Raw genomic sequence first — 20,516 nt, 5'->3', positions numbered from 1 at the left:
GCAGATAGCTAGCTAGGTAGGCAGGTAGGTAGGCAGATAACTAGTTATGCAGGCAGGTAGGTAAGCAAGTATCATCTCCCCACAATAGCTAGGTAGTTATCTCTCCCCCCAGGCTAGGTAGGTTGTCATGTCCTCCTAGCTAGACCCTCCCCCCCCCCTTTTTCTAGGATTAAAAAAATAAAAACCATACCTCGCTCCACACAGCGATCTCCAGGAAAGCCGGGCTGCGTTCTTTCTCCTGCACAGTGCAGGCACCAAAAGAGTTGGGGGGCAGATTATCAGTCGCTAACTTTACTTTGTCTGTAAAAACAAAGACATTAAACCAAATAAACTTACAGAAGGAACATTATATAACTAAAATCCTAATTTTGTGTAGCAATATATATTGTGAATGGCCAGATGCTGAGTCGTTAGAAATATTCTATTAAATGGGGGGGTGTTGTTGTTATTAGCTTGTGTTGTCTCTTGGCCCCCGGGATAATGCATCACATGCAGGTACAATGTATTATTCTGGGCCTAAAAAAAGAACATCTTCTTACTGTATGTACAGCAGCTGCTTTGTAGCAATCTGCATGTACTTCATACCAAGCCAGCCATCTGTCTGCACAGTACTCCGGAGTAATGAGGAAAGTAATTCATAAATATTGTTCTGTTTCTAGGACAGTCGGGCTTAGTCCGCTTAATCCCAGCAAGGGAGAGGCTCTTATAGAGTTCAGCATTAGCTGTTCCCTTGTATTAATGCTTGCAGGAAAAACACATTTTGCCTATGAATGGGGCCTGGGCTTCACAATGTTTTACCATAAATATTTAGTTATGGCTAGATGGATACAGTCATAAGAAAGTTTGAGAACACCTTGGAATTATTTGGATTTCCGGTTCAGTGGCTCCTAAAATGTGATTTAATCTTTATCTGTGTTATCATATAAAATAGCTGGACTAAGTGAGGAGCGAACACACAACCTTGTGTTCTCAAATCTCTGAACAACAGGTCTAAACAACCAAGGTCATTCATGGGAACAGGAATGTAAAACTCTAAAACAATGAGTTACTAAATAGAGGAGCTGGTCCTATCCAGGGCTATGGAGGGAGGCCCCCCTGGACAAATCTTATACAGTATCACTGCCACACCATGCATACATAATACTGTATACATGCATACTTTCAATCAATAAACTATGTATAAAAAAAAAATATCCTTCTATGCAATGTATAATTGTAAAGAGTGATAGGTTTTCTTGCACGTTCAGTTTTTAATGAGTGGGTCTGGGATCACTCTGCGGTAGGAGCTTCCTTCACAGGTATCTGTAATTGGTGGAATGCCAATGTATACTGTAGCGGAGAGCAGCAGAAACTATTCATTTCAATGGCCTGAACTAGTGGCTCATTTCAGGACATGTGCTATTTTCAGGGGACTCTAAAGCATAATCTGCTGCGTTGTCCGGTTTGTCTAAAAATAGGATATATGATCTGAACAGTCACTAGATTACTTCATTAGGGCCATTGCAATAGATTACATCTGCTGCTCCCAGCTACAGTATATGTTGTTATACCTGTAACAAAAGTCCTAAACGCAGTGTCAACCAAGCCTCTTATCTGTCATTTATACTTTCTCTCTTTTTTATTATAATCCACACCTGGTTTTGGCTTCAAAAGCACTGATCAAACCCTTAACCAGTAAGGCTAGTCCAGTGTTTAGTGCTCTATCACCAGCATCCATCTGCATTCTGCCGAGAACAGGATGTCGACGTGTACTGTAGCAGAGAGCAGCGGATGCCATTCATTTCAATGGCCAGAGCAGAGTCACCTAATGACTTTCAGGCCACATGCACTATTTTAAGTGGAATGGATAATGCACCAAAACCCACTAAAATGGCGTATACGGCAGAAACAGAGTCGCTAGGTGACTGAGTTCAGGCCATTGAAATAAATGGCATTTGCTTCTTTCAGCCTAAGACTGGGTCATTATATTGTGTACTGTGGCAAAGTATATACAGTGCTCCCTCAACTTACAATATTAATTGCTTCTGGGACGACCATTGTATGTTGAAACCATTGTATGTTGAGACCAGAACTCTATGGAAACCTGGTAATTGGTTCTGAAGCCACAAAAATGTCATCCAAAAATAGGAAAAAGTGAGGGTTAAACAAAAATAAGTAGATAACTAATATAGATATAGCAAATCCTTACATAAAGAAGTAAGAAAGATCTGCTGGGAGCTGTAATCACTGTCTATGTCTGTGTTTTCCAAGTAGGGAGCCTCCAGCTGTTGCAAAACTACAACTCCCAGCATGCTCGGACAGCCAAAGGCTGTCCGGGCATGCTGAAAGTTGTAGTTTTGCATCAGCTGGGGGCACCCTGCTTTGGAAACACTGGTCTATGTAGAGGACAGGAGCTTCTACACAATGTCCTAAAAAAGTTACATGGAGTCTCCCTCACCTCGTGTCCAAAGGAGCAACTAACCCTGGAACAGGTAAAGTGTACAGAACATGTAATACCACCCTGTACTGTAGGGGGCACTACCAGAAACCAGTCAGTGCATACACTTCAGTAATACAGGTAAAGAGTACAGAACATGTAATACCTCCCTGTACTGTAGGGGGCGCTACCAGACACCAGTCACTGGATACACTTCAGTAATACAGGTAAAGAGTACAGAACATGTAATACCTCCCTGTACTGTAGGGGGCACTACCAGACACCAGTCAGTGCATGCACTTTAGGACTACAGGAGTTTTACCAGTAAATGTCCATTCTGATTGGTCGGTTCTTCCAGCCATTGACACGTTTTGCAGATTCCATAGCATTGTATGTTGAGTCTGGTTTCAAGTTACAATGGTCCAGAAAAGACCATTGTATGTTGAAACTATTGTATGTTGAGGCCATTGTAAGTTGAGGGATCACTGTACTGCGTTTAGTGCTTCCATTACAGATATAACGCAGTATGAACTTTGTCACAGTATACAGTATGAGAACCAAGTAATAGACTGAGAGCAGCAAATGGCAATTATTTCAATGGCCTGAAAGGAGTCACTAGGATCCTGAAGACCATATATGCTATTTTAAGCAGACTCTAATTTCTGCCCTAAAATTCTGATGCAGCAGCCTCCTATTTTCACTGGGATTCTGCTGCACCATTAACACTGCAGACTTCCACCATGGAAGTTCCGGACTACGGACCTGCTGATAGAATAAACATGTTAATTCTTTCAGCAGAATTTCATTGCAGTCAATGGTAACGGCGCATGTCTGCTCTGTTCTAGCACCAAAAGATTTAGACGGTGCCCGCAGCAGACATAATCCCCACCTGTAATATCTCCGGGGCAAAGATTCAGATTTTTGCCTTTTTTTGAGCAGTAACAACACAGTTTTATGTCCCCCAAAAAACTGAAAAAATACATTGTGAGGACATGGCCTAAGATCACTCTTACTGATCATGGCAATTAAATAGGTTTAGTTCAAGAATGATGTTTGCAATGATCAGAGAGGCTGTATGCAAGGATAATAATTACATTAATTGCAGATGTTGTATGCCCCAATACTGGTCATGATCAAATTGCCAGAGGCACGCTTCTCCCCCCCCCCCAATCCACCACCCACCAATTCTCTTAAACTGAACTTAGGTCACCATGGGGGGTGTAAATTCACTTATGTACATAACTTGAGCATTAAATTATACCTAAACATTAAAACAACATCTGACAAGCTCTCGGCAGCCAGACCCCCACCGATTACTAGAACAATGGGTCAGTAGCGCTCCCCTTAATTTCTGCTTGGCTTTCCTCGAAGAACCAAGCGTATGGATTACGGACTGATGAAAAGTCTCATAGACATTCACTGCATCCATACACCACACCCTCTGCTTTCCAATTAAAGTTGAAAATATACAAAGAGACTCTGTCCCCACATTCTAGCAATTGGTTGGGGTCTTGACAGTTGGACACCCACCAATCTCAACTTCTGCCGTGTCTCTATGGTGCATGCCATTTGTTATAGGAAGAGAGGAGGGCATGTATACGCTGGGGCAAAAAAAATAGTATTTAGTCAGCTACCAATTGTGCAAGTTCTCCAGACTTGAATAGAGAGGCCTGTAATTTTCATCATAGATATACCTCAACTATGAGAGACATAATGAGAAAAAAAAATCCATAAAATCACATTGTCTGATTTTTAAAGAATTTATTTGCAAATTATAGTGGAAAAGAAGTATTTGGTCAATAACAAAAGTTCATCTCAAAACTTTGATATACCGTATATACTCGAGTATAAGCCGAGTTTTTCAGCACGATTTTTCGTGCTGAAAACACCCCCCTCGGCTTATACTCGATTGAACTCCCCCACCCGCAGTGGTCTTCAACCTGCGGACCTCCAGAGGTTTCAAAACTACAACTCCCAGCAAGCCCGGGCAGCCATCGGCTGTCCGGGCTTGCTGGGAGTTGTAGTTTTGAAACCTCTGGAGGTCCGCAGGTTGAAGACCACTGCGGCCTTCAACATCATCCAGCCCCCTCTCACCCCCTTTAGTTCTGAGTACTCACCTCCGCTCGGCGCTGGTCCGGTCCTGCAGGACTGTCCGGTGAGGAGGTGGTCCGGTGGGATACTGGTTCCGGGCTGCTATCTTCACCGGGGAGGCCTCTTCTAAGCGCTTCGGGCCCGGCCTCAGAATAGTCACGTTGCCGTGACAACGACGCAGAGGTGCGTTCATTGCCAACGTACTTCTGCGTCATTGTCAAGGCAACGCCTCTATTCCGGGCCGGAAGCGTGGAGAAGAGGCGCCCCCGGTGAAGATAGCAGCCCGGACCACCTCCTCACCGGACCACCTCCTCTCCGGACAGCCCTGCAGGACCGGACCAGTGCCGAGCGGAGGTGAGTACTCAGAACTAAAGGGGGTGAGAGGGGGGCTGGATGATGTTGAAGGCCGCAGTGGTCTTCAACCTGCGGACCTCCGGAGGTTTCAAAACTACAACTCCCAGCAAGCCCGGACAGCCGATGGCTGCCCGGGCTTGCTGGGAGTTGTAGTTTTGAAACCTCTGGAGGTCCGCAGGTTGAAGACCACTGAGGGCGAATGATGAGAAGAGGATGATGAAGGGGGGGTGTGGGGATGATGAAGGGGGGTGGGGATGATGAAGGGGGGGGTGTGGGATGATTACAAGGGGATGATGAAGGGGGGATGTGTGGGATGATAAGGGGATGATGAAGGGGGGATGTGTGGGATAAGGGGATGATGAAGGGGGGATGTGCGGGATGATAAGGGGATGATGAAGGGGGGATGTGTGGGATGATGACAAGGGGATGATGAAGGGGGGATGTGTGGGATGATGACAAGGGGATGATGATGAGGATGTTAATGACGGGTCTGGATGATGACAGGGGGGGATGAGGTATTTCCCACCCTAGGCTTATACTCGAGTCAATAACTTTTCCTGGGATTTTGGGTTGAAATTAGGGGTCTCGGCTTATACTCGGGTCGGCTTATACTCGAGTATATACGGTATACCCTTTGTTGGCAATGACAGAGGTCAAAAGTTTTCTGTAAGTCTTCACAAGGTTTTCACACATTGTTGCTGGTATTTTGGCCCATTTCTCCATGCAGATCTACTCTAGAGCAGTGATGTTTTGGGCTCTTTCGCCGGGCAGCATGGACTTTCAACTCCCTCTAAAGGTTTTCTATGGGGATGACATATGGAGACTGGCTAGGCCACTCCAGGACCTTGAAATGCTTCTTACGAAGCCACTCCTTCGTTGCCTGGGCGGTGTGTTTGGGATCATTGTCATGCTGAAAGACCCAGCCACGTTTCATCTTCAATGCCCTTGCTGATGGAAGGAGGTTTTCAAAATCTCACCATACGTGGCCCCATTCATTCTTTCCTTTATAAGGATCAGTCATCTTGGTCCCTTTGCTTAAAAAAAAGTCCCAAAGCATGATGTTCCCACCCCCATTCTCCACAGTAGGTATGGGGCTCTTTGGATGCAAGTCAGCATTCTTTCTCCTCCAAACACGCCAAATTGAGTTTTTGCCAAAAAGTTCTACTGTGGTTTAATTTGACCATATGACATTCTCCCAATCCTCTTCTGGATCATCCAAATGCTCCCTAGCAAATTTCAGACGGGCCCGGACATGTACTGGCTTAAGCAGGGGACACGTCTGGCACTGTAAGATTTGCGTCCCTAGCAGCGTAGTGTGTTACTGAAGGTAGCCTTTGTTACTTTGGTCCCAGCTCTCTGCAGGTCATTCACTAGGTCCCCTGTGTGGTTCTGGGATTTTTGATCACCGTTCTTGTGATCATTTTGACACCACAGGGTGAGATCTTGCGTGTAGCCCCAGATTGAGGGAGATTATCAGTGGATTTGTATGTCTTTCATTTTCTAATAATTGCTCCCATAGTTGATTTCTTCACACCAAGCTGCTTGCCTATTGCAGATTCAGTCTTCCCAGCCTGGTGCAGGTCTACAATTTTGTTTCTGGTGTCCTTCGACAGCTCTTTGGTATTGGCCATAGTAAAGTTTGGAGTGTGACTGTTTGAGGTTGTGGACAGGTGTCTTTTATACTGTTAACATGTTCAAACAGGTGCCATTAATACAGGTAACGAGGAGTCTGTTAAAGAAGAAGTTAGAGTGCACGCACACCACGTTTTTGCTATACAGTTCCTGTATGCAATTTCAAGTCAAAAACTGTATGGAACTGTATAGAAAACTGTATGCATTGACTTAACATTGTAAACCGTATGTCAAACGCATCATCCGGTTTAGTCCGTTTCATGTCTTATACGGTTTTGTCCGTTTTTTTTACCCGTACCCAAAACTATAGTCTACCACGTTTTTTGGTCCGGGTGAAAAACTGTATTAAACCGTATATGTTTTTTTTTTTTTTTTAACATGGGAGTCAATGGCAACCGTACAGAACTGTATGTGCGGTTTTTCACCATACGGTTTTTGACTTTGCACAGTTTTCTTTTCTAGTAATTTCAATCAAACAAGTGAAACTTTATTCAAAATGGAGTGAAAAGTTAAAAACATACATATTTTTTTCTTAAAAAAAGGATGCAACCGGTTATCATTTTTAAAACGTATACGGTTTTCAACCGTATATGGGTTAATATTTGTACACACGTTTTGACACAGTTTAGTCAGGTTTTGAGGAATATGTTTTTCATCAAAAACCTGATACGGGAACTGTATTGCAAAAACGTGGTGTGCATGCACCCTTACAGGTCTGTGAGAGCCAAAAATCTTGCTTGTTTGTAGGTGACCAAATACTTATTTTCCACCATAATTTGCAAATAAATTCTTAAAAAATCTGACCATATGATTTTATGGATTTTTTTTCTCATTAGGTCTCTCATAGTTGAGGTATACCTATGATGAAAATTACAGGCCTCTCTCATCTTTTTTTAGATGAGAGAACTTGCACAATCGGTGGCTCACTAAATACTTTTTTGCCCCACTGTATTTATGTGGCCTTCTGACACACCACTCCTTTCACATCATAGACCCTATGGTGCTAACATTGGATTTTACATCCTCCAGGTCATATTGCACTCTGGCATGTTTTATCATAAAAAGAACTGTCTTATATGTACTTGTGCTTGGGTTCTAATGAAATTCCATCACTTGCAATCCTATGTACAGGTGGAATTACATCCCACACTTTGTCTTTGTACAGTACTAGTACATCAGTATTTGTAAGCCAAAACTAGGAGTGGAACAAACAAAGAGAAAACCTAAAATTGAATGATTGTACCTCTTGTATTTTACATCCAGACCTAGTACTGATGCAAAATAATAACCCAGATACTGCCATGTGTTAGTGCCTAAGGCTATGTTTACACTGCAGAATTTCCACAATTCCGAAAAAAGTCTATTTAGCAAAGCTTGCTGAACAGAATTGCGGAAGTCCACCAGAGTTTGTCCAGAATTTCTGTGTTCCCTGAACACAGAATACTGCCAAAATTCAAGCCCCATTGGCGTCATTGGGATCCTGCCACAGAATTACACAACGGAAAAAATGGAAAATGGGACTGCTGAATCCAATTAAAATCAATGGGCAGTAAATTTCGGCCAAATTCTGCACAGAAATTCCACGGGGTGAACATGGCCTTAGTATGAGCCATCACTGGTGTATCAGCTCCTGTGGCTTCAGTTGCTCATTTTCTCTGCAGTGGCCACTGCAGGGGAAATGTGGTATTGCAGGCAGCTATTGAGACAAGGAGGTGTCCATGTAATCAATAAATCAACAAGAGCTGCTGCTTCTTCGTGGCTCTCTGCATTCTGGGACAAATAAAACTACGTGGTCAAGAATTGCCTGCTCCTGATGCTTGCCTTTCTGCAGTTATGCCTTATGTCACAGAGGGAATATTTCTCTATGCACAGAAATTTCTACTGTAGAGAAGGTAGAGTGGCATGGATCAACACTTGTTACCATGCTCCTGTTCTATGTATAGCAGAATGAGGACAGGGGGTATATATTAGAAAATTGGCTGTTATTAATGCTGTCTTTATGCTGCTGTTGTGTCTGTGATGTAATTGTTGGGTTTCCCCCTATCTAGGAGAGCGGAGATCAGTAACAAGCTGATCTCTCCTCTGATGTCGCACATCACACACCCACTGTCCTTGAAGGCAGCTGTCCTCACATTTGTTTCTGCAGTTATTGATGCAGACTTAGTGCTTTCCCTCACTAGGTCTCCCACCTCTCAATTACCACTAAACGCTATGTGCCTTCTGATTATCATCTGAGTCAGTGTCACGCTGAGCGATGGATACCCTTCACTTTATAGCTGGTAGCATGTTTCTCATGGCACATTTTCTGGTTGGCATTTATAGGTTTAGTGCAGCGGTGTGCATGAACGGGACAGTTCTAATCTTAATCTTTCCTGATTCTTCTCTCTCCACTCCTGATGTTGCATAAAATATACAAATATTGCATACAGAACAATACCTGTATTACTTCTGTTAAAAAAAAGAGAAATTTTTCAGATTTTTTTCCTGGTTAAATTGGCCCTATAGAGAAGAGTTTGTAATGAGCCCAAAGGTCCAGCAGAGGACACCCCAATATTGTCCTGACTTTGGAACCAATCACTTGCACATAGGGCAGAGGTCTCCAAACTGTGGAGGGAAAGCATCATCTCATGTGGAAATTCCCCTCCTTCTCAGTGAACTGCATGCAGTGCGAGCAACATAAACAAAGGAATTAGGAGCCATAAAAGGATGAAAACCAGGATTTAAGCACAAGGACAGTATTTAAAAAGTAAGCCTGGAGTATAGTTATTTTAATCTTGTGGCAAGTGATATGGATGTGCAGAATGTGCAGACACGCGCCGTCCCCTTTGACGTCAATACAGTTCGTGTGGTCATAGTGCCAATTGATTTTGGTGGCTGAATGGTCCCTAAGCGTTAAAAAGACAAACAATCAGCTTTCATTGCTATTTTACTGCATGACAGTTTTCAATAGATGATTGTATGTTTTCACCCTAAAAGGGGACATGCATATTGTGGGCCCTCCGTCTTTTTTCCCATCATGCACACAAGAAGAGGTCTAGTCCCACACTAATTACTATGGCTACTATCTGAGACTACTCTATTAAAGGGGTATTTCTTGGCAAAAACTTTTTTTATATATATATCAACTGGCTACGGAAAGTTAAACAGATTTGTAAATTACTTCTATTAATAAATCTTAATCCTTCCAATAGTTATTAGCTTCTGAAGTTGAGTTGCTGTTTTCTGTCTAACTGCTTTCTGAGGACTCACGTCCCGGGAGCTGTCCAGCTCCTATGGGGATATTTTCCCTTCATGCAAGGGATATTCTCCCATCATGCACAGCTCCCGTGACATCATCATTGAGCAGTTAGACAGAAAACTTCAGAAGCTAATAACTATTGGAAGGATTAAGATTTTTTAATAGAAGTAATTTACAAATCTGTTTAACTTTCCGGAGCCAGTTGATATATAAAAAAAGTTTTTGCCTGGAATACCCCTTTAATACTAATATGTCAGGGAACTGGTGGTTATAGCGTTACGTCAGTGTAATGTAAAGTAACTGCAGACTGGATGTAGACTATAAATATTTAGTAAGCGACTGGTTGTTAAACTGTTACAATTTCCCACTACATGATTCCTTGAGTGTAACTAAAAATAGTTTAGTTTACAGACATCACGTTGGTGGGCCCATCATGTACGCATTTGCCAATGGTTATAGTTACACTTCGGTCCCAAATACGGCACAGGCTAGTTTACACAGACGTAGTTCTGGCCAGGTTTTTTTTTCTTTTTTAGTATGGGGTGTGTGTGTGTGTGGGAGGGGGGGGGGTTGTCTTAACAAAAAGAAAAATTGGAGAGAAATACAGATGAGCACTGTGTCATTTCTAAATATCTAATCTATATGATGCTGGATTTAGCTTTCACCTTGTAGAAATTTGGTTTATATATGACTGTATTTAGTTCTCATCAGAGACGTAAAGTCATGCGGTCAAGATGTGATTTTAATTGTTCCCCATATGGCAGAGAATGGTTCCACATTTACTGGATCATGTAATGGGTGCCCTAGTGGACAGATTCTTGTATAATTCCATGGCATACGTGACTTTTAGATAAGGATGAAGTTGTGTTTTTTTTTTTTTTGCTTCATTCAATATTTCATAATTGCAAAAATGAATCCATTTTTTCATTATGGTTAAAAGAATTGCAAAACCAAATGTATGCTTGGTTACTCTTACTGTCCAAACATGAGCTATAAAATGCAAACAGTTATAGAATACATAAGACTGCATTCACCCTACAGAATATCCACCCAGAAAAAAATCAGGGTGGACACAGAGTGCTGGCAGAATTAGTCGGTGCTTAGACCTCTCGGACATGCGCGGTTTCAATAGACAGAAATGCATTTTCCATCAAATTCTGCCAACAGAAGGAACATGAATTTTTCCGGCTGAATTTTTAGAAATTCTGCAGTGTGTACGGTTCAGCAGAATCCCATTGAAGATAATGGAAGGCTGCTGCATCGTAATTTTGGAGCGGTATTCTGCTTGGAAATTCTGTAGTGTGAACGTACCTCGAATGCAACGTTTCGATCTATTAGTGACCATTCTCAAGCACAATCTGTAAATGGAAAATAAAGGGTCATGAGGAAAACGAGATAAATGGTGACCATTATATAGAGCATAATCATCACAGGAGTACTTACTAGTACAGTTATCCCTCAACTTACAATGGCCTTAACATACAATAATTTCAACATACAGTGGTCTTTTCTGGGCCATTGTAACTTGAAACCAGACTCAACATACAATGGGGACTGGTGTAGACCACCCTGTGGCTGTCTATATTATGCGTATGGACATTGCGGTATGGGTGGCTCAATTATACCAGGTACCTGGAAATTGTTTACAACAATCTGATTGTTACATTTCTCCCCATAGGGAACAGTTAAAGTTGACTGTGATTTTACCATCGTCCACACTCAACCTAATGTCTCCTGCAGAGCGCAGACCTTGGACATGACGTGATGTGTCAGTTCAGAGAAAAGCTAAAGGTCTGTTTGACTTTTTGTAGCTATAGGTAACTTGATTATTTATTGCCCTGTTAATTCCTTGTTGCTTCACATCTATTGTGTAACATTTACTTTGCTGACTACATACAGATGGGCCATTTCCCAGAAGCATCCACATACATGGGGGATATTGGCATGTGTAAATCCAGAGTAGATAGCATCACATTGTTTTTTGTTAGTTTTCTTCCTTTTTTATCTGTAGCTAAAGTCAATTTCAGAATTCTTCTGCTTCCTGTTACCACAGAGGTTAGGGTGTGGGCAGATTTGTTGCAGATATTTCTACAACTGAAAATCTGTTCCATATGTGTGAATCGGGGTGTTTCTATGTATTCATGTGCATGGGTATTTTTTCAAGCCTCATTCAGATTCATAGGACAGTCACAGAAATGTATGGAATAGATCTGCTACATGTGAATATATCAGAATAACATATGACAGTGGAATGTGGCTACATTCTACAGGAGCAACCTGCAGACTAAAGTAGCAATGCAATGTAAATACATGAGGAAATAAGTTCAAATAACACAAAACTAACATTGTCAGAGCATAGCCAGTTGGGTAATGTCACTGGAATAGATCTTATGTATAGATGCTAAGGGGGACAAAGTGATCACAGGGATTTTGTTCTATTGCTTTGAGGCTCGGATTCCATTGAGGTTTTTTTGTCCACCAGCAAAAACGCTAGAAAAACTGTCACAGCTTTTTTCCTGCATTTTGGCAGTTTTCTTGTGTTTTTGCTGGTGTGCGGAAACAGTCATTTTTGTACCCTATGGCCATTTTTTTCACTGCCTTCAGGTACCACTCCATGGGTCGGATGCAGAGATCCTGGTCCACAGAGTGTGAGGAGTGATGTATAACATATACAGGGTGCAGAGCATCGCTATTTATTTAAACCAGCTGTATAGTATACAGGGGTGCATATTGTACCCATGTATACTATACAGGAGCCCAGCAAAGAAAGAGTTAACCCACCCTGCTGCTGAGCAGTTCTGGGTTAAGTCTTTGTGCGCTATCCTGTATATACAACTATCTATAGATGACTGTATATACAGGATACAGTAGGCAGACGTCAACAATTGGAGGCTCCCTGTTTAGAAACACACTGCAGTATGGGAGCACCAAAAATGTACTAACCTTTTTTCTTTTCTTTTCACATTTCAGATACATGAATGCAGAGGACTACATCAGATTCGGTGGATTGCGACGATGACCTGCGTATTTTTTATTTCAATAAAAGGGGTTAACAAGGGCTGTGGAGGAGTGTTTAAGTCGGGCTTAGTGTTAGCCCCAAAAACAGCTAGCGCTAACCTCCAATTATTAGCCAGGTACCCACCACCCCAGGGGTGCCGGGAAGAGCCGGTACCAACAGGCCTGGAGCGCCAAAAATGGTGCTCCTGGGCCTAGGCGGTAAAAGGCTGGCCTTGTTTAGGCTGGGGAGGGCCAGTAACAATGGTCCTCGCCCACCCTGGTAACTTCAGGTTGTTGCTGCCTAGTTAGTATCTAGCTGATACTGAAAATATGGGGAACCACACACGTTTTTAATTTATGTATATAAACGCATAGGGTTCCCCCTATTTTCATTATCAGCCAGATATCAACCAAGAAGCAACAGCCTGATGTTACCAGGGTGGGCGAGGACCATTGTAACTGGCCTTCCCCAGCCTAAATAACACCAGCCTGTTACCGCTAGGGCCCTGTTGGTACCTGCTCTTCCCGGCACCCCTGAGGCAGTGGGTACCGGAGTAATAATTGGAGGTTAGCGCTAGCTGTTTTTGGGGCTAATGCTAAGCCCCGGCTTAGTAATGGATTCCGTCTACAAGCCTGAAAATTCAATTATAAAAAAAAAAACAACACATTGAAAAAAAAATTTTTTTTTAAAACACTCCCCCACAGCCCTCATTAACCCTTTTATTGAAATTAAAAAAACACTGGTCATCGTCGCAGTCCACCGAATCCGACTTAGTCCTCCGCATTCACATATCTGAATTGAGAAGAAAAGAAAAACATGAAAGATGGGTTAGCATATCATGCAGTGTGTTCCTAAACAGGGAGCCTCCAATTGTTGCTAAACTACAACTCCCATCATGGGGGGCTGTAGTTAAACAACAGCTGGAGTCTCCCTGTTTGGGAACATGAAAGGCTCTTTTCCCATTATGCAAAACGCATAATGAGAAAAGAGTCAGGACTGGACTGTGTAGCTCTGCCCCCTAATGTCGTCACCACTAGGGAGCAGAGCAGTAAAGGTCTCGGGGGAGTCTCAGGAGTGAGACCCCCTTTCGATCTGTCCCTCTGCCCTTGGGCTGCTACTCTTATCATGGGACAGAGTCTGTCCTTGATGGGAGTTATAGTCCAGGGGCTGAAGGGCAGATCGCAGCGGGTCATTCTTCAGTGACACGCTGCGATCCACATTTATTAAGTTAACAAGCCGGCGGCACATGCTGCTCCACTGCGCTCGCCGGCGGCACATGCTGCTCCACTGCGCTCCCCGAAGGCTCTAGGCAGGAATACTTTATACAGCTGTCACATTTCATAATCCCCACCACTGGGAGACCGGAGCTCTAATTGGTGAAAAGCTATTCACCAATCAGAGCTTCCGTCTCCTGGCGGCAGGGATTATGAAATGTGAGAGATGTATACAGTAGCCTGGAGACGGTGGGGAGCGCAGTGGAGCCGCATGTACCGCCGGTTTGTAAAGTTAATAAATGCGGATCGCAGCGGGTCTCTGAAGAATGACCTGCTGTGATCTGCCCCTCAGCCCCTGGACTATAACTCTCATCATGGACAAAGTCTTTCCATTATGGGAGTAGTAGTCCTGCAGCCGGGGGACGTGCAAGTGCCATCCCTGAGCGCTGCGGTACTACAACTACTCCCACACTGTCCCTTGATGGGAGTAGTTGTAGTTTAGCATCCCCTGGCTATCTCGTTAGGACTAGGTGTCCTTTTAGGTGGTGTATTTTTGCGCAAAAAAAATGTAGGATTTGTGCAAAAAAAAACACTTCTATTTTTTTTGCACAAATAAATACAGCTCCACTGCAAAAAGTGGTGTAAGGTACACCAAACAGTAGACAACTTTGAAACTTTGTAGCAAAAATTGTGCAAAAAAAAAAAAAAGTGTAAAAAAACGCAATTGCGCAAAAATTGCATGGACTTTTAGAACATTAAAGGGGTACTCCGGTGAAAATCTTTTTTCTTCAACTGGTGGCAGAAAGTTACACATATTTGTAAATTACTTCTATTAAAAAATCTTAATCCTTCCAGTACTTATTAGCTGCTGAATGCTACAGAGGAATTCCTTTCTTTTTGGAACACTGATGACATCACGAGTCCAGTGCTATGTGCTGACATCTCTGTCCATTTTAGCAACCATGCATAGCAGATGTATGCTAAGGGCAGCATGGTAGTTCAGTGGTTAGCACTGCTGCCTTGCAGTGCTGGGGACTTGGGTTCAAATCCCACTAAGGACAACAATAACTAACGCATTATTATTATTATTATAATAACGTCAGCAGAGAGAACTGTGCTCGTGATGTCATCAGAGAGCATCCCAAAAAGAAAATAATTTCCTCTGTAGTATTCAGCAGCTAATAAGTACAGGAAGGATTAAGATTTTTTAATAGAAGTAATTTACAAATATGTTTAACTTTCTGCCACCAGTTGATTTAAAAGAAAAAAGGTTTTCACCGGAGTACCCCTTTAAAGTGGTATAAAGCCAAAGTTATATTTCCCCCTTAGTGTCTGCTCCTCTGGTTTGTATGCATTCAGAGAGCATATGTAATAATAGGCATTTTATGGATAGAGCAATCTGTGTACTGAATACAGGGGCAGGGCAGACAGAGCTGCAGATTATAAAAAAAGATGGGTGCAGCCATACTTTGCTTTGGTTTCTGAAAACAAAAATGTCAAATTCCACCTTTAGATCACAAAGTTAAAATTAGACAAGAGATTACTCATTGGTGTCAATGCAGTGTTGGCATTTAAAGGAACATTTTAGAGGTATGGTCACACTAGGGCAGCACAATTTGGGAAAAATGCGATTTCGATATGCAATTGCAATCTAATAAACAAATGGTGAAATCCCTCCATTTTATGTCCATTCCCCTCATTTCATATGGCCAGTTTCCCTCAGCCATTCCCATTATTTCATTTCAAATCCATTTTATGTTTGTTCTGACTCTGACGTCCTGTGGACTACAGGATGACATCCTCACCTACCAGATCCCCTCCTACTAGCTCAGAGACCCCCTTCCTGCTCCATCTGCTATATATCCTGGGATCAGGATATATAATTGTACACCTCCCCTGAGGTTGTGTTTACGCATTGTGTTTCTTGCTGTTTTTATTTCCTATTTTTGCTGTGATTTTCCTCAAATCATGACAAAAATGCAGATTGTACCGCAATTGAGCAAATATGGAAAAATCGCTGCAAAATCCCAGTACAAATGTGTGAAAAATGCAGTAAAAATTCATCGTGTGCATTAAACTTAAAGACATCTAATCTTCATAAAGCACCTTAATTGTGATTATAGGTCAAATTACTTTATCCTCAAGAAACTGCACAGTGAGAACTGACCCCAACCCACTTGGGAGTAAGTTCACCTTGGTGATCTCCAGCACTATGAGATGAGATGACCAGGCACAATAATCAAACTACCCATCTAAAGCCAGAGGATTCATGGGAGATGTAGGCTGCTTTAGGCTATGTTCACATGACGTAAAATGTGCAGAACGTACGTCCAGAAAACACGAGATACGGGATAGATGTCTTATTGGGGAGGGGGGTGGAGGCTGGGATTTGACCTCTGAGACCCCTATAAGATGTCCAGAACGGGCCCTGTCTCTTCTTGTGAATGGAGTGGCGTATTGTGTAGTTTAATGAAATGAAAGCTGATCTGTAATTGGTTGCTATGGGAAACACATAGTTTCCCTTCATTTTGATCAATCTGTCCCATAATATTTGGTTCATGTCAGTTTTTGGCATTAACTGAACATACGTGCTGCAAATAGTGGTGCATTTCATTTTTGCAAAAAAAATTGCCAGTTTTTGTTGGCACTCACCTGTTTAGAAAGTGCTGAGAAAAGTAGGTGTGGTTTACTGGGAATGGGCGTGCCAGTCAGCGTTGACCTCAATGCAAGTTGTGTGCAAATGTGACCTACGTGTGACATCTCTGCCAAATTATTTTTTTTTTACAGTAAAATTGCATCTGTAGCAAAATTATGTGAAAACAATTGCAGACAAATTGTACAAATACTTTGTTCGCACTCCTGATAATAGCATGCATAGAGTTAAATGGGTTTTCCCATGTGGGACATTTATTGCATATCAACAGTATCTTCTAAAAATCTCTGGGACCTGCACCTATCTTAAGATTAAAGGGGTACTCCTGTGCCCCAGCACTCTGAACATTTTGTTCAGAATGCTTGGAGCGGGCGGCTGTGATCGTGACATCACGGCCACACCCTCTCTATTCATGTCTATTGGAGGAGGCATGTCAGCCCCACCCATAGACATGAATGACGGGGGCAGGGCCTGACGTCAAGAGAGGCGTGGCCATGACGTCATGACCACTGCCGCCAGACCCATGATCAGACTTCTTATCCCCTATCCTTAGGATAGGGGATGTCTAACAATGGAGTACCACTTTAAAGGGGTTATCCAGGTAAAAACTTTTTTTTATATATATATCAATTGGCTCCGGAAAGTTAAACAGATTTGTAAATTACTTCTATTAAAAAATCTTCATCCTTTCAGTACTTATGAGCTTCTGAAGTTGAGTTGTTCTTTTCTGTCTAAGTCCTCTCTGATGACACGTGTCTTGGGACCCGCCCAGTTTAGAAGCAAATCCCCATAGCAAACCTCTTCTACTCTGTGCAGTTCCCGAGACAAGCAGAGATGTCAGCAGAGAGCACTGTTGCCAGACAGAAAACAACAACTCAACTTCAGCAGCTGATAATTATTGAAAGGATTAAGATTTTTTTAATAGAAGCAATTTACAAATGTGTTTAACTTTCTGGAGCCAGTTGATATAAAGAAAAAAGTTTTTTCCTGGAATACCCCTTTAAGGGCCTCTCCAGTCTGCTTGCTGAAGCTACAGTGGGCCTTTTTATGTATTTTGCATAACTCCCATTGACTTTAGAAGGAATCTGTCCAGACCCTAGGGGCCCACACACCCAGGACCCGACAGGCTAGCATTCTGTTAGCTGGTGCAGTCACAGTGAGTGGTTATAGTCAATGCTCATCATGCCCCCTCTAGCCCACACAGGCATGATTGGCCTGACCAAGAATAGGGGGAAATGGTGAGTGTGATTAAACTGCTTGCTGGAAATGTAAAACCACTCACAGCCGCCACAAATAAAGTTTATTTTATCATCTTTATGGCAAAGCTGTTCTGCTGGCTTCTCAGGTCCAAGGCCTGGTGTGTATGGACCCAGGGAACTGACAGGTTCCCTTTAGGCTAGGATTCCACTTGGTTTTTTTTCCTGCAGATTTTTTCACAGAAAAAAAACGCCAGAAAATGCCAGTGCAATTTTTTTGCGTCTGATTTTTTTTTTTCTGGCGTTTTTGCATTTGAGTGGAAATTGCATTTTTTGCCCCCTTTGGAGTTTTTTTCAAAATTTGTTGGGTACCCAAAAAATAAAAGATGCAGTAGGAATGGGAAAAGATTTAACGAAAAAAACATTTTTTTTATTAACTTTTAATAAAGTGTGTGTGTGTTTTACTTTTTTCTCTTTAATTTTTTTTAGGTAGTACTTCTACTGCCAGCATGGAACAGACTGTTCCATGCTGGGAGTAATAGTACCTGTACTAATAGACAGATCAGAGCAGGTATCACTCCTGACACCCGATGCGATCGTCCTATCTATTGCAGAGATGCGGAGCGGCTCTATACAGCGCTCCCCATCTCTGCTCTGTACTAGAATAGAAATTCACATCACTCATTCATATTTTCCACCCAGAGTGGGGATTGGCCGGACGGTTGCAGCCAATCAAATCTCTCAGAGGGAAATATGAATGAGTGATGTTCTTTTCACATCACTGGCCGGAGTACAGAGCAGAGATGCGGAGCGCAGGAAAAAGCTGCTCCGCATCTCTGCAATAGATAGGACGATCTGCAAGTACTACTACTCCCAACATGGAGAACACCCTGCTCCATGCTGGGAGCTGTAGTACCTGCATTAATAGACAGATGTCTATTAATGCAGGTACTACAGCTCCCAGCATTGAGCAGAGTGTGCTCCATGTTGGGAGCAGTAGTACCTGCAGTTAAGGAAAGATCACAGCGAATGTCACTCCTGACACCCGCTGTGATCCTCCTGTATAATGTATAGATGCTGCCGGCCGCTCTTCTATGGTCCCCTGCATATATACACCTATTCATATATCCTACAGAGAGTTGTGATTGGCTGGAACCATATGGCCAATCACAGCTCTCTGTGGGAAATATGAATAGGTGTATATATACGGCAGTGCAGGGGACCATAGAAGAGCGGCCGCCGCATCTATAAATTATACAGGAGGATCGCTACGGACTCGGGGCGATCTATCAATTATTACAGTTACTACTACTCCCATCATGGAACAGTGTGTTCCATGCTGGTAGTAGTACTACCTAAAAAAAAAAAAAAAAAAAAAAAAAAAAGAAGAAAAAAAAAAACACACACTACATTTTTATTGGCTACATTTTTAGTGCCCTGCCCGCACACATAAAAACCCTACGAATTTTTTTTTATAAAAAATGTATCTCCATCACTTTTTTGGATTGCTAGAGTCCAAAAAAGAATAAAAACTGCCTTCAAAAACGCCACATGGCGTTTTTCTTGGCATTTTTTTTCCTCCCTTAGATTTCAGGGGGAAAAACGCCATAGGCTCAACATGCTGTGATTTTGCAAAACCGCCAAAAGGATTACTAAAACGCCAAACTGAAAAACGCAAAGTGGGAAAAGAATTTAGCGATTTCTCATTGATTTACAGCTAACATCTGGCCGCAGCATTTTGTGGCAGAATTTGTGTTTTTCCCAACAACAAAAAAAAAGTGGAATTCCAGCCTTAAAGGGGTACTCCGGCGCTTAGACATCTTATCCCATATCCAAAGGATAGAAAATAAGATGCCTGATCACGGGGGTCCCGCCGCTGGGGACCCCCGTGATCTTGCACACCGCACCCGTTTATAATCAGTCCCCGGAGCGGGTTTGCTCTGGGTCTGATTACTGTTGATCACAGGGCTGGCGGCGTGTGACGTCAAGGCTCCACCCCATGTGACATCATGCTCCTCCCCCTCAATGCAAGCCTATGGGAGGGGGCGTGACAGCTGTCACGCCCCCTCCCATAGGCTTGCATTGAGGGGTGGAGCGTGACGTCACATGCCGCCGGCCCTGTGGTCGCCAGTAATCAGACCCGGAGCGAACACTCTTCCGGGGACGGATTATAAACAGGGTGCGGCGTGCAAGATCACGGGGGTCTCCAGCGGCGGGACCCCCGCGATCAGGCATCTTATCCCCTATCCTTTGGATAGGGGATAAGATGTGTAAGCGCCGGAGTACCTCTTTAAAGGAAAACTGTTAGCTTTCTCCCCCTGCACTAACCAGCAGTACTGGCTGTTAGTGCGGGGGACGCTGATCAGTTTGATCCTTACTATGCCCGGATCCGCCGCACCGTTTGGCCTTAATCTTCTATTATCAGTATATTCAAATGAGGGGCTAACTGGCACCTTGACGTCAGTGCGGCAGAGGGAGGGGAGGAATATTGATGAGCTGGGCAGCGCTGCGGCTCGGCACTGGCGTCAGAGTGCCAGTTAGCACCTCATTTGAATAAACCAATGATAGAAGATTAAGGCCAAACGTGGCGGATCCGGGCACAGTAAGGATCAAACTGATCAGCATCCCCCGCACTACCAGCCAGTACTGCTGGTTAGTGCGAGAGTAGAAAGCTGACAGTTTTCCTTTAATGCAGGGCTTGCCAAAGTTATTAATGTCCCCTCA

General features: G+C 43.0%; 1 protein-coding gene across 2 annotated transcripts in view; it reads left to right on the top strand.

Annotated features, from left to right (window-relative positions):
* SGMS1 (sphingomyelin synthase 1) overlaps positions 1-20,516 on the top strand; it is a 286,284-nt gene that overhangs the window by 190,369 nt on the left and 75,399 nt on the right. Inside the window, exon 4 of one of the 2 annotated variants that reach the window (XM_056530043.1) lies at positions 11,410-11,522. The exons of the other annotated variant lie outside the window; for it this stretch is intronic. The gene's annotated coding sequence lies outside the window, so the exon portion shown is untranslated. The remainder of the gene's footprint in view (positions 1-11,409; positions 11,523-20,516) is intronic. 2 annotated transcript variants of the gene reach the window in all.

Source organism: Hyla sarda, chromosome 7 (assembly GCF_029499605.1).
Source record: "Hyla sarda isolate aHylSar1 chromosome 7, aHylSar1.hap1, whole genome shotgun sequence".
NCBI lineage: Eukaryota > Metazoa > Chordata > Amphibia > Anura > Hylidae > Hyla > Hyla sarda.
Note: the sequence above shows the minus strand (reverse complement) of the source record. Positions and strands in the feature narration are given on the sequence as shown.